We start from the raw sequence: 10,722 nt of genomic DNA, 5'->3' as shown, positions 1-10,722 counted from the left end.
ATGAGCATCTTAAAGACAAAGTGCCTGGGAAATGAGAGGAAAGGGAAGGCTGATGAGGAAATAGAGATGTGTACCAATCTCGCTCGAATCGATTCAAATTCGAATCGATTTGAGGTTGAAGCAATCGAATAGAGTGGATATTCACTCCAATTGATTTGCATTTGCCCAAAGCTGTATCCAATTTGACTTGAATTCGAATTGACTTTGGGCAAATTCAGATCAATTCGAGTGAATATCCACTCTATTCAATGGTGTCAACCTGCAAATTGATTCAAATTTGAATCGATTTGAGCAAGATTGGTACATATCCCTGAAAGGAAAGGCTGATCGTGTAATGGGACTGTAGCCCATTGGTGGAGCATCTGCTTGGGAATGGATGCAGAAGGTGCCAGGTTCAATCTCCAGGTAAGCCTGGGAAAGACTTAAAGCCTTGGAGAGCTGCTGCCAGTCAGAGTATACAATACTGAGCTGGATGGACTAATGGTCTGGCTCCGTATAAGGAATATTCATATGCTAATCAGGAGCACCCTGAACCGAGTGAGAGAGTATCTGCTACGCATGCAGAAGGTCACAGGTTCAATCCCTGGCAGTATCTCCAGATCGGTCTAGGAGAGATGCTGCCAGTCAGTGTAGGCAAGGCTGAGCTTGATGGGCCAATATCTGACTTGGTATAAGGCAGCTTCTTATGTGCCTATGAAGCTGGTATGTATAGTGATGTGAACTGATGCTGTACCTTCTTGGAAGCAAGCCCCATTGATTCCAATAGGACTTACTCCCAGGGAAAGATGCAAAGGCTTATAGCCTATGCTAAGCCGCCCAGCTCAGCCAGGAAGGAAGAGGAATCTGCTGGGACGATGGCCTAAATCTGTGACGATGGCCTGAATCATGAGTCTGCACCCCTCCCACGCGTTTGAGGCTGGCCTTGAGGGAAACGGTCACCTCCTAGCTGCTTTACTCCTTTGTGAGCTTACATGTGATCGGTGGACTTGTTGTGTTTTTCCGTAAGCTGATAAGAGCCTCGAAAGCCGACCGGAGGGCAATAAAAGCCAATCAATCGGCATTCATAACAGGTGCAGGAACATTCCACCCCCTGGATGATTCTAGGACATCGCGTTCTGGTCGACTATTGGTTCTGCAGCAACAATGTCATGGCATAAAGTCCTTCAGCAGGCAATACCTGAACAGGCCACTTGACTCCAGGCGGCTTCAGACAACCCGTGAAATCAGAGTCTCAATTTAACCAGGGTTTGTTGAACAAGCCTGGATTGGTGCCACAGACAATGGTTTGTTTTGCCATGGTGTGGTTCCGTCAGGGCCCATTTCTGGTCCTTCTTTGCTTGTAAGGAGAACTTGCCTCTAGAGCGACTGAAACAAACATTAAATCTTAGTTGTGGCTTCAGACATTTATTTATTTATTACATTTCTATACTGCCCAAAACTTGCATCTATGTAAGGCATCGCTCTAAGCATGCCACCTAAAAATCTCCTGCTAATTGAGCAAAGAGGCACCTTTTTGAAGTGGTAATTCACTTTATTTAGCAGGGGGAGAGCAACTGGCCCTATCCATCCCAGCACAGCATCCTTCCAGTGGCTGTTGCTGGGGTCTATCTTATTTTTCTTCGAGGACAGGGAACACTATCTATGTAAACCAGGGATTCTCAATGTTGGGTCCCCAGATGGTATTGGACTTCAGCTCCCATAATCCTCAGCTCCATTGGTCTTTGTTTGGGAATTATGGGAGTTAAAGTCCAATAACATCTGGGGACCCAGCATTGAGAATCTCTGATGTAAACCACTTTGGGAACTTTTTGTTGAAAAGCAGTATATAAATATTCGTCGTATTCGTTAAAAAAAACCCCAGCTTGTACCAGTGTGTCGATTCAGACATTCAAACTAACCATAATTTGATGGAACAAACCGTGGTTCTTCGTGATGCTGGCACTCACCCACTGAGTGCCAGTCTGTGTAGACAAACTTGCGCTGGATGGACCAAGGGTCTGATTTGGTATGTGGCTGCTGCCTATATTCCTCTAATAGAAAACCATGATTCATTTTAACATATCTCCAGAATCCATGGTTTGTTTGGGGGCCAGCAAAAGGTGTTGGCTGTGAAACCATGGTTCAAACGTACTTTGCACGAGGCTTGAGTTTACGGACTGCTGATAAAGCGCAGAGAGACCCATGGAGACAGGAGTCAACTACTGAATTGGATGGGGCCAGGAGAGTAGGGGTGTGCAAAACACTTTGACATAACAATTTCTTGCTATCAGTCCAAAAGGTACAGTGGGAATATTTCCTGGAAAATTGACTTGGCAAAGCCAAGCCATTTCAGACAGCTGCCTGATAAAATGCATTACGTTTTCATGGTGTTGGCCATGTAAACATGGGTTATCTGGGGTCAGAGGGGGAATACAATCAGGCCTTATGTTATGCTGGTCTATAACCGTAATAAAGATTGATCGGGCCTTATGCAAGGCTCTCCATGGAGCATGGAAACCCTTTTGCATCTGGTGGGCGAATGCAAAGGAGGGCAGACCGCCTTGTACCTTGCATAGTTTGAAATTGACACACAACACAAGGGATTTATCAGACAGCCTGATCAAGCCTTTTTCCCCCGTACAGCTTCTCTCCCCTACAAAACTATGCAATGTACAAGAGTCCAGGGCCAGATTCAGGTTTGAGGGGACCCTTAGCAAACTACCCTCTGATATTGGAGGAACGTAGGAAGCTGCCACATACTGAGCCAGACCCTTGGTCTATCTAGCTCAGTATTGTCTACCCAGACTGGCAGCGGCTTCTCCAAGGTTGCAGGCAGGAGTCTCTCTCAGCCCTATCTTGGAGATGCTCCAGGGAGGGAACTTGGAATCTTCTACTCATCCCAGAGCAGCTCCATCCCCTAAGGGGAAGATCTTACAGTGCTCACACATGTGGTCTCCCATTCATATGCAACCAGGGCGGACCCTGCTTAGCTAAAGGGACAAGTCATGCTTGCTACCACAAGACCAGCTTCCTCTAAGATTTATTGGGGGTTACCCTGGCGAAAGCAGACCTTCCCTCAGGCAGCCATTTCTCTCTCTCTCTCTCTCTCTCTCTCACACACACACACACACACACACACACACACACACACTCTGTTCTTATGGTGTGGTGTTCCAGGGCACCGTAAGAGGGACAGTGGTAGCCATTTTCCTCCCCACAAGTCAGTGGCATTGCAGGAAGAGAATTAGTTGCTGCCAGAGGTTGAGCCTAATCATTCCCAGTGGGACAGGGGTAGATGTGGGCCCTGATGGAGCACTGGAACGCCAGCAACTGTCCAAGAATGCCACAGGCTGATGTCCTTTCATGCCTGCAGTGAGGCATATTTGGATTTCAGTGCGGCTAACCACATCCCCAAGTTTTTCTAGGGAAGCTACAATGCTTGGGAACTGAAAGTGTGATGTGAGCAAGCCCTGAGCACCAGACTAGACCGTAATATTTTACATTTACATTTTCTATCCCGCTCTTCCTCCAAGGAGCCCAGAGTGGTGTACTATATACTTAAGTTTCTCCTCACAACAACCCTGTGAAGTAGGCTAAGCTGAGAGAGAAGTGGCTGGCCCAGAGTCACCCAGCAAGTCTCATGGCTGAATGGGGATTTGAACTCGGGTCTCCCCGGTCCTAGTCCAGCACTCTAACCACCACGCCATGCTGGTAATGCAGTCTGCATCAACCTTATAGGTTTGAACCATTGGGCAATTCTATAGCCTCCTTGCTGTGTATACTCCCTCCATCTTAATCGCCTTCAACACCTGCCAGTGTTATGTTTTCTTGCCTTATGCTGGCCAAAGACCATAATAAAGCGAGTGATTGATTGACTTCCTGGGCAGCCTGCGATAAACCTGCTGGAGAAATGTGAGGATTGAAGCCAATTAGGAGGGGAAAGCCATCGGCTGTGATGTGTTGGAGGAAGAAGAAAAGCCGCAGCCGTCAGTCCGGTTCTCAGGGTGTGATGACATCATGCTTATGATATGAAGAGATTGTTGTTTCCCTCGTGGGGTTGAATTCCAGCACGGGCACCCGTTCGTTGTCATACTGAGCGACGTCTTGCTGAAGACCCACTTTTACTCACAAGTTCCAGAAGGCATGCCAATTCCAATCCCATTAAAGGCTGGGGAAGAGGAGGGCGGGTTGACATCTAGGCCTCCGGCGGTAACAAACGCTGGATCAGGCCCGTCACTGCCATTGGCATCCCAAAGCAAAGTCACCTGAACAGGGGTTTCCCCCTTTCTCCTCATCAGTGCTGCATGAAAACTGGAAATGATGATTAGCCGCGTCTGCTGATTTCAAGTGTGCCGTTCTGTGTTTACAGCTCAATCTGGTCTATGGGAGGAGAGCTGGTCTTGTGGAAGCAAGCAGGACTTGTCGCCTTAGCTAAGCAGGGTCCGCCCTGGCTGCATATGAATGGGAGACTTGATGTATGTGCACTGGAAGATATTCCCTTCCGGGGATGGAGCCACTCTGGGAAGAGCATCTAGGTTCCAAGTTCCCTCCCTGGCAGCTTTAGGGAAGCCACTGCCAGTCTGTGTAGACAATACTGAGCTAGATGGACCAAGGTTCTGACTCAGTATATGGCAGTTTCCTATGTTCCTCAAGTGGGATACATAAGAACAGCCCTGCTGGATCAGGCCCAAGAAGGCCCATCTACTCCAGCATCTTGTTTCACACAGTAGCCCACCAGATGCCACTGGAAGCCCACAGGCAGGAGTTGAAAGGGGCATGCCCTCTCTCCTGCTGTTGCTCCCCTGCAACTGCTACTCAGAGGCACCCTACCCTTGAGGCTGGAGGTGGCTTATAGCAATCAGACTAGTAGCCGTTGATAGACCTCTCCTCCATGAAGTTATCCAAACCCCTCTTCAAGCCATCCAGGTTCTTGGCTGTCACCACAATTTGTGGCAGCGAATTCCACAAGTTGATTATGCGTTGTATGAAAAAGTACTTCTGTTTGTTGGTCCTAAATTTCCTGGCAATCAATTTTGTGGGAGGACCCCTGCACCATTAGGTGACTGCTCTTGTGGTAGCAAGCAGTACTTGACCCCTTTGCTAAGCGGGGCCAACCACGTTTTGCATTTGAATGGGAGTCTACACATGTGAACACTGCCAGATATTCCCCTTATGGCAAGAGTTCCCAATCGGTGCTACTCCAGATGTCGGTGAACTACAACTGTCAATACACCTCTCACATGCTTGCTACCACAAGACCAGCTCTCCTCCACTTTAATTAGATTTGCATCATAAATAATAATAAAATTCTTCCAATTTAATTTATTTTTAATTCATACTTTAAAAATACACTCGTCGTAAAAAGTATATAAACATAGTCTCTCTAAAATTCCAGAGAATATTTCCAGTCGGTGCAATAAAAATCTATATGATGTGCTTAATAGAGCTCCATTGAGATCTTGAAAGTCCATATTGAAGTATCCATTGTTGGAGAGATTTGTCCAATAATTCTTGACAAGATGCCAGACCTGTTTGGGTTGTTTCTCAGCTTTCTTCAGTGGCGTTGATTCAAGAAATTCTTCAAACCAGTTGAATATATGTCCTGTTTTACTCCTGTAGCTCAAAATGAGAAGATGAAGGAATTTCCTGACTGCAAGAGATGCTTGACAGCGGAACAGCCTGCCTCATGATGCGGTAGGTTCTCCTTTGCCCAAGGTTTTAAAATGGTGGCTGGACAGCTGTCTGTCAGGGATGGTATAGCAGATTCATGCTCTGAGCATGGGGGATGGACTAGAGACCCTCCTGAGGTCCCTTCCAAGTCTAAAATTATCTGATTCTCTAGGAATTCTTCTGAATTGGAATCTCACCTGGTAAATCACTCGTGCTCATGTGCCATATTGCCAATCCTGGTTGGTCATATACAACACAGCTTTGCTCATGACCCGCTTTTCTGATGGATCATGAAATAAAACCTCTGCTGATGATGTAATTCCTTCACAGGTAGGTGTGCCTTCATAGCATGTCCTCTTGCATATGATCCAACGGAGTGTACGTGATGTAATGGTGACAGAACTGTTACTCCGCTTGCTGGTGTTGTCGACGCCCTGTCAACTCTCTGTAACCTCCTGATTCACTTCTTGAACACGCCAGTAAAGCAAGAGGTTGACAGGACCAACTACAAAACGGAGGCTGAAACAGCTCAATGGCCGAGCATCAGTTTTGCGTGCAGAAGGTCCCAGGTTCAGTCCCTGACATATCCAGGCAGGAATAGGAAAGACCACTGTTCAAAACCCTGCAGAGCTGCTGCCGGTCAGAGTAGACAATGTTGAGCTAGATCAGGGATTCTCAAACTTGGGTCCTCAGGTGTTATTGGACTTCAACTCCCATAATCCCCAGCCTCAGTGGCCTTTGGTTGGGGATTATGGGAGTTGAAGTCCAATAACACCTGAGGACCCAAGTTTGAGAATCACTGAGCTAGATGGACCAATAGTCAGACTCTGTATGAGGCCACTTCTCAGGTTCCCACTTCAGAGTTTGTTTACTTGTAGACAGGGGGTACTAGTACCCATAGGGATACGTGTATGGCTCTCAGGGGTACTCAGAACCCTCCTGACTCGCCACACAGTTGGTTCCCCATCTGAGGATCCCTTCTTGAAGCCGATGTATCCTCAGCAATGTGTCTGCTGCAGAAGAGGAAAGAGAAAGGAACAGACCAGTGGTCCCTATAAGAGGGATTCCCAGATGCTGTTGACTACAACTCCCAGCATCCCCAAGCAAAAGCCATTCTAGCTGGGGATTCTGGGAGCTGTAGTCAACATCATCTGGGGATCCCTCTTAGAGGGAACACTGGGGGAGACCCTCCTTCTCTGCTCCTAAATGGCTATGTGCTGAAGCTCAGGCCGCATTCACACGTAACGCGGAACCGCAGTTGAAGGGGCCAGAGGTTCCACGAGCGTTGTGTGCGAATGCGAGCAATTGGAGTTTGGTGCAGTGATGAACCCAAGGCTATAGATATGGAGCTCCAATCGGAACCTTGAGGCATGGCCAAAACTCAACGTTGGATGCAGCTTGCAGTACATCCTAAAGTGGAACTGCAGGCTGAGTCCCCTCCAACCGAAATTGAGGGAGGAAGTGTCTTCCTCTGCTCTGGCCGTGATTGGCTGTGCGGGCTGTCCTTCAGTCAAGAAGGAAGCCCACATAGCCAGTTCCCCCTCCACTCTGCGGTATTGCTGTCTGCAGAGAGGACACTCTCTCCCTTATGTCTGAATTTGTATCGGAGAGGAGGATGGGGGGAGCGGATCCACAGGTCCGTTGGGCCCACAGTTCTGTGTTGCGTGCGAATGCGGACTCAGTGTACCTTTCCCCTCAGCCTGAATTGCATGGTTTTGAGAAATTAGAACTGAGTAGCCACCTAATGGTGCAGTGGGGAAATGACTTGCCTAGCGAGCAAGAGGTTGCTGGTTCGAATCTCTGCTGGTATGTTTCCAAGAATATAGGAAACGCCTATATCGGGCAGCAGCGATACAGGAAGGTGCTGAAAAGCACCGGCTCATACTGCGCGGGAGATGGCAATGGTAACACACACACACACACATCCTGCATCCTACCAGAGAAAACCACACAGCTTATGGTCACCAGGAGTCAACACCAATTTGACAGCGCAGCTTTACTTCACTCCAGTCACTGGCTTACATGCAGTCCACGCCAGTCACAAGTACTCCCACTGAAATAAATGGGACAAGTAAATTGTCCTATTTTCAGTAGGAGTAAAGGGCATCTCTTCCAGTGCTCACACTTCTAGTCTCCCTTTCATATGCAACCAGGGCAGACCCTGCTTAGCTAAGGGCACAAGTCGTGCTTGCTGCCACAAAGCCAGCTCTCTTCCCCTTCCGTTAGCTTATCGGATCTCCCTCTAATGAGGTTTCAACCCGTTCTCTTAATTTTATCCATTTTGCTAATTTTGTGAGCCCTCCAAGCAAGCAAAATAAATGTCAGCTGCCAGTCTGTGTACAGAGGCAATACTGAGCTAGATGGACCAATGGTCTGACTCGGTATCTGGCAGCTTCCTGTGCGGCTGGCTTCCATTCCTACATCCATGGACTCTAAGCAATACCTGCTTCCCTCCCTGTGGCTTTTGTCCTGCCCTCTTGATCCAGGCACTCTTGCCTCTGTGGGACTCCCCACCACATGACCCCTTATGAGATCCAAGAAACCTCCAGCCTAATGGCCAATCCATTATTGTAATTATATAAGTGTCCATCAGGCTCCTTAATCAATGTCTGAGTCAGGTCAAACTTTTCCTGCCTCATCACGGAAGCTCAGGAACATTTTGTGTTAATTTTTAAATTGGGCCTTGTGATGCCTGATGGCTGGAGTGCTCTGTGTGTGTGTTTGTGAAGACAGCAGATGAGTCATGAACCACTTGAATGAAATTGACTCACAGGACCCAGATTGCTGCCAGGAGGATGAAGTCTATCTGTCCTGCAGACAATGAAACGTCTGGAGATACATTAACTTAGTGGCACTAAAGTGAGATTTCTACCCTTGTCCACCCACTTCCAGGTCAACAAAGCCAAAGTCCTGTGTTAGGAAATGTGGGGGTGAACTTGCTGTACCAGAACAATGTGTATAAAGTCAATCGAGCATGCTTAGCAATGGGACAGGGATTCCCCCCCCCTTAGCAAAATGTCCTGAGTGCTGGGCAGAGAGACCCCTCCTCAAGTGGTGGCTTTCTATCTACTACAGTGTGGAGAAAGAGGTTCTTTCTTTCTTTCTTTCTTTCTTTCTTTCTTTCTTCCACACAACTCTAGAACATCTCATGAAACAGATTGCCAGGAAACTCGGGACTGACAAAAGGAAGGGCTTCCCCCCCACACAGCACATGATTACCCTCTGGAACTCTCTGCCACGGGATGAGCTGATGGCCACCAGCTTGGATGGGTTTAAAAGGGGCTTCGACAAATTCGTGGAGGACAGGGCTATCCATGGCTACTAGTTTGATGGCTAGAGGCCACCTGCAGGATGTCTCTGGATACTAGTTGCAAGGGAGCAACAGCAGAGGAGGGGACACGCCTCTATCTCCTGCCTGGGGGCACTGCAGAGGGATCTGGGCCAGTGTGAGAACCAAGATGCTGGACTAGATAACCCTTGGGTCTCATCCAGCAAGGCTCTTCTCTTAGCGGGGGGGGGGGTGAGCAACTGGCCACCTTCGTCTCAGCATAGTTTTCCTTCCAGTGGCTATTAGTCTCTCCCATGCATTTCCTTTTAGACTGTGTGAGCCCCTTCCGGACAGGCAACCCCCTTCAGACTCCTTTGTGGCACACAGTTCAGGAATTGTCCTGGCTAACTGGGCAACGGAGCACCTTTTGGGGGGAAATTCTTGTTGGGGGAGCAACTGCCCCATTCAGTCCAGCGGAGTGTCCTTCCTGGGATCTTCTTTCTAGATCAGGATCCTTTGGGGGGCAGGGAACCACCTCGAGTTCCCTCTAACAGGGATTCCCAGATGTCATTGCCAACAACTCCCAGAATCCCCAGCTGCAAAGGCTTTTGCTTCGGGATTATGGGAGTTGTAGTCAACAACATCTGGGAATGCCTGTTAGAGGGGACACTGGAACCACCTTATCTTCACTCTTGCTATGTAACCTGCTTTGGGGTTTTGTGTGTGTGTTGAAAGACACAGAGGTCAGCTGCTCAGTAAATAATAAACAAGCAGCCCCCCCCCCCCGGGCAAAATTCAGCCTCCTGATTGGTCCCCTTTCTACTGGGGGGGGGCTTTATCCAAGTGGCACTACCTTTAAAATGCGGCTGGCTTGCTCTTATATAGCAGGGAGAGATAAGAGATCCTTATCCAGCCCTGGAGAGCATTCCTGCCCCAGGGTTGCTGCTGGGAAAGAATTTTGATTGGGAGCCTCTTGGGGGCTGGGAACCATTTTTTTCCTCATTGCTTTTGTGATGCATGCAAGCCCCTTTGAGAATATTTCTGGTTCAAAGGCAGCAAAGGTCAGTTAGGAAAGCTGGTCTTGTGTGGTAGCAAGCAAGACTTGTCCCCTTAGCTAAGCAGGCTTTGCCCTGTTTACAAATGAATGGGAGACTTCGTGTGTGAGCTCTGTAAGATATTCCCCTCAGGGGATGGAGCCACTCTGGGAAGAGCAGAAGGTTCCAAGTTCCCTCCCTGGCAGCATCTCCAAGATAGGGCGGAGAGAGACTCCTTCGCCCAACCTCGGAGAAGCGGCTGCCAGTCTGGGTAGACAATACTGAGCTAGATGGACCAATAGTCTGACTCAGTATATGGCAGCTTCCTATGTTCCTCAGTCCACTAAGCCCTCTCCATGCCTGTTCACGGGACCCAAGGACCATCATAAAATGCCAGCTTCCTTTTTATTTAGCAGATGGAAATCAATGGTCCCTATTCAGCCCAGTTCGACACTTCAATCCTCCTGTGGCTGTTGCTGATATATCCGTGTGCCCATGTGCATGGATGTCCAGTGCCTGGAATAAATAGTAATTAAACTTTTTTTTTTTTAGCTGCCTCATAACAAATTGTTCCCGGGCATCTCCCAATAACACAATGGTTTAAAAAAAATCCAATTAAAACCACAGCAATCAGGACAAATTACAATAGAAATACAATAAACTTTCTGCTTTTAAAAAATCAGTTTTTAAAAGTCGCAGTGAACAGAGAGGTCTTCAGCTAGTGTCTCAAAGAACAGAGTGGTCATGCCAGGTGAGCCTGATTGGGGGTGC

At 48.1% G+C, this 10,722-nt stretch overlaps 1 protein-coding gene across 1 annotated transcript in view; it reads left to right on the top strand.

The window, feature by feature from the left end:
- Positions 1–10,722, top strand: part of ULK1 (unc-51 like autophagy activating kinase 1) — a 113,531-nt gene that overhangs the window by 6,717 nt on the left and 96,092 nt on the right. The window contains exon 2 of the mRNA XM_053280250.1: positions 5,599–5,673. The gene's annotated coding sequence lies outside the window, so the exon portion shown is untranslated. The remainder of the gene's footprint in view (positions 1–5,598; positions 5,674–10,722) is intronic.

Source organism: Hemicordylus capensis, chromosome 15, assembly GCF_027244095.1.
Source record: "Hemicordylus capensis ecotype Gifberg chromosome 15, rHemCap1.1.pri, whole genome shotgun sequence".
NCBI classification, from domain to species: Eukaryota; Metazoa; Chordata; class Lepidosauria; order Squamata; family Cordylidae; genus Hemicordylus; species Hemicordylus capensis.
Note: the sequence above shows the minus strand (reverse complement) of the source record. Positions and strands in the feature narration are given on the sequence as shown.